This window comes from Myotis davidii, unplaced genomic scaffold (assembly GCF_000327345.1).
Source record: "Myotis davidii unplaced genomic scaffold, ASM32734v1 scaffold94, whole genome shotgun sequence".
Taxonomy (NCBI): domain Eukaryota; kingdom Metazoa; phylum Chordata; class Mammalia; order Chiroptera; family Vespertilionidae; genus Myotis; species Myotis davidii.
Window position 1 is genome coordinate 504,963 of NW_006285313.1, and position 3,607 is coordinate 508,569.

Here is a 3,607-nt window from a genome sequence, read left to right on the forward strand (position 1 = left end):
GAAGTCGCCCCCAGCACCAATGAGGATGGGGCTTGTGGTGATGAGAGAAAGCAGGTGGCAGGAGGCAGGAGCTCAGAGCCAGAAATGGTTTTGGTCTCTCTCCTTTGCTGAACCCTCTGTGGTCTCATCGTATTTTTTTCTGGTTATTAAAGGAAAGAATGAGCCCAGTTACCTCTGGACTACCCCAAGATGCCCCCTCTGGAGCAGAGTTCAAAAATGATGAGTTCAGAAAAGGGTGATAAGTTAAACGTGCACGCATTTGCCATCAAGGAGGAAAGAAAGGAAGCTGCGCCCACCAGCACCCCCACACCCCCTTCAGGAGCCCCAGGGAGGGGAGATGTGGAGAGCTTCTTGGTGGGGGCGGGGAATCAATATTCTTGCTTGCTTAACAGTGGGCATCACGGGATTCTGGAGAAAGAACAGGGGCCCCTTTCCTTCCTTCCTGTGAACAATCGACCAGAAGGAAGCGGGACACTCAGCCCCTGGGTTTTCCCGCAGGAAACCCTAGCCGACTAGGGCCTCCTGCTTCCCCTCCTTCGCTCGCCCTGGTTCAGTTCCAGGTGAGTCCTCTGTCTGTTTGGGAAACAGAGGTCAGAAAGGGCCAAGTGCGAGCTCAGAGGCTTGTTGGGTTTTGCTTATTTTTTAACTCTTAGTTGCTTTTATTTATTTTAAATATTTTTAAAATTGATTCCAGAGAGGAAGGGAGAGGGAGAAGAGATAGAAATATCAACTCAACGATGAGAATCATTAATGGGCTGCCTCCTGCACGCCCCCCACTGGGGATCGAGCCTGCAACCTAGGCATGTGCCCTTGACCAGAATCGAACCTGGGATCCTTTAGTCCACAGGCTCATGCTCTATCCACTGAGCCAACCCGGCTAGGGCTACCTTAGTTACTTTTCGATATAACAGTTTTTAAAATCTCAAATTCATCAGAGAGGGATGCTAAAGGCATTTTACTTCATTTTTACTCTGAATTGACTGTGTGCTTGGCACTGAGAGACTTAAAAAGAACCGGCTCCTTCATATATTTGCGTGGTCCTGAATTAATTACTAGAGCTACTTAATTACTTTCCCAAACCCCATTTTTCACCAGTCAACTGGGAACCTTGATACCTTCTTTATAGGGATGTTGGGATACTATTAAATTTTAATTGTATGTGAAGGCGTCTAACACAGCGATCTCTTAGAATTTAGCACCTATGATTAGTTTTCAATTAATTTCTCATTAATAATTATTCGCTTGGAAATGCAGAAGACAAAGTCCCAGTTCTCTGGGATCTCACTTTCGGTTGTGGCTGCGACACATACGTGTGAAGTGACTCATTTATGATTCGAGGCAATACAGCATAGCATTACCAGGTGGGCAATAATAACAGAAAGGCCAGAACGTTCTGAGAGGCAGATATCTGAGTGATCAGAAGGGGCGGGACTTGAGTTGAAGAAAGAACAGGATTTGGGTACAAAGAAGGGTGAGGTGGGCAGCTGCAGGCTGTGACTCATGTCACCTCCCATTTGTGTCCTGCACTGAGCTCTCCCATGCACAGCCTGGGTCTTTCGTGTACCATCTGACCCACCCACACCTCTTGCCAAGCCCTCCATCACCCAGGCGTGAGGCCGGTGCACCCACCGCTCCATCTAGGCAGGGTTTTCTGCCACTTGGAGGGACAGAGGTGTCTTCGGAACAGGGCAGAGGAGTTCAGCTCTGGGGAGAGAGTGCTCTTGGTTCTGGAGTTGGAGGAATATACACAGATCACTTGCTCCTAATCGTTTGAGGGCCATAGCCTCCTGAAAGCTGTAGCTCTTTCCCCCCAGAAAACTGCCTGTTTTTCTGTATGAGCCCTGCACACACTTGGGGTATGCATGGGCTTTGTAAGGATGCTCTCCACGGCCCACAGTTCTCGGGTCAGCAAGCCCGGCTCCAGGTACAGTGCCGTCATTTTCCTTCTTGAGGCTCACCCGCCCCTTGGCATTACTCTAGACGCAGCATATTTCTCTGTGATTCATTAACACCTCCCTTCCTTGCATCATTGACCTTGTGCCTGCTATTCCAAAGGTCTTCCTCAGGCTGGCTAGCATGTGATTCCTTCCTCTGGCTATCCTGGTTGGGGCGATAAACTCACTTCCCAGCCTTCCCTCTTGCAGGGCACAGAACACCACCATCCATGCCACGGACCAGCACCATTTTTTCTGCTGCTGCTCTCACCCTGACCTGCTTCCCTAGCCTCTGGAGCAAGCCCATGTTGGAAAGACCCTTTTCTCTTTAGCCCTTTGCCATCTGGGTCAGTTTTCCAGAACATTCCTACAAATTATAAATCTTTCGAGTCAAATAGCTTTTCCTCTCTGGCCCTTCCCTGTAAATTTGATGACTTCGTTGTTACTAAATTTTAACAAAGGAAGTTTGGCAACACACACACACACACACACACACACACACACACGCTACAAAAATGTCAGAAAGTCATGTTTTCCTTTGTTGTTCACAAAGGCCGAGCACACTGTGGTCTAGTTTAATGCTTCATAATGTCCATTAAGCATTCTTGCCCATTGACCCATAAATTTCCTTTCCAGGAATCTTCCCTGGAGAAATAGCAAGAAATGTAAAGAAGAGGTTTCCTTCAGAGATGGCCGTGTTGTTATTGCGGTAGTGAAAAATCAGAACAAAGTTAGATGCCTGACAACAAGTGGTATGACACAACCATAGGATGAAATATTATGTTCAAATTAAAATAATGTTAATGAAGAATTGTTAAGGATATAAGGAAACATTTATAACATTAAATAAGCAAGACAAAACCATGAGCATTGTACAATCTCAACTAAATATGCATAAAAATGCCTGTAATACACCAAAGGTTAATGTGGTTTTCTCTGAGTAGTAGAATTAGGCTATCCTATATAATAAAAGGGTAATATACAAATTGTCCTCTCAACCGGGAGTTCAACTGGAGTTTGACCAGTGGGTGGGACCAGCTGGCCAACTGCCCACAACCCCTCCCCACAGCAGGCCAGGCCCAATCTGGCTCCAATTGGGGCGGGCTGGCTGGACCGCAGTGCACAAATTCATGCACCGGGCCTCTAGTTTTATATATTCATGTTTTCCTGTGATTGTGTGATATTCGAAAATCAAAAATAGTAAAACTTATTTCTGCATGGTGGGAAAGCATAGGTTTTAAAACCAAATGACCTAGATTCATATTCTGACTTTGTGTCCTTGGATGAAGTGTCTCAGTATCTCCGGACCTGTTTCCTCAGCAGCAAGTAGAGGTAATAATAAAACCTGCTTCACAGAATTATAGTAGAACTTGAGTCTGTATAACAACCCTTCTCTCCCATCAGTCCCCTTTCTTCCGCCCGCCCCCCCCCACCATATATTTACCTTTTCACAACTTACCACCCCTAGAAGCCCAAACCCAGTTTCCTTTGTCTTGTCACCTCTCCACAGTTTATCACTCATTGTTAAAATGGTATGTAAGCTCTCAGGCCCAACCACTTTCGAGGAGTGTGTGTGTGTGCGCGCGCGTGTGTGTATGTGTGTAAAAACCACTCTTTACATACAAAATAAGCCCTTTTTCCTGTTGATCTGTCTTAGGTCAGTTTAATTCACA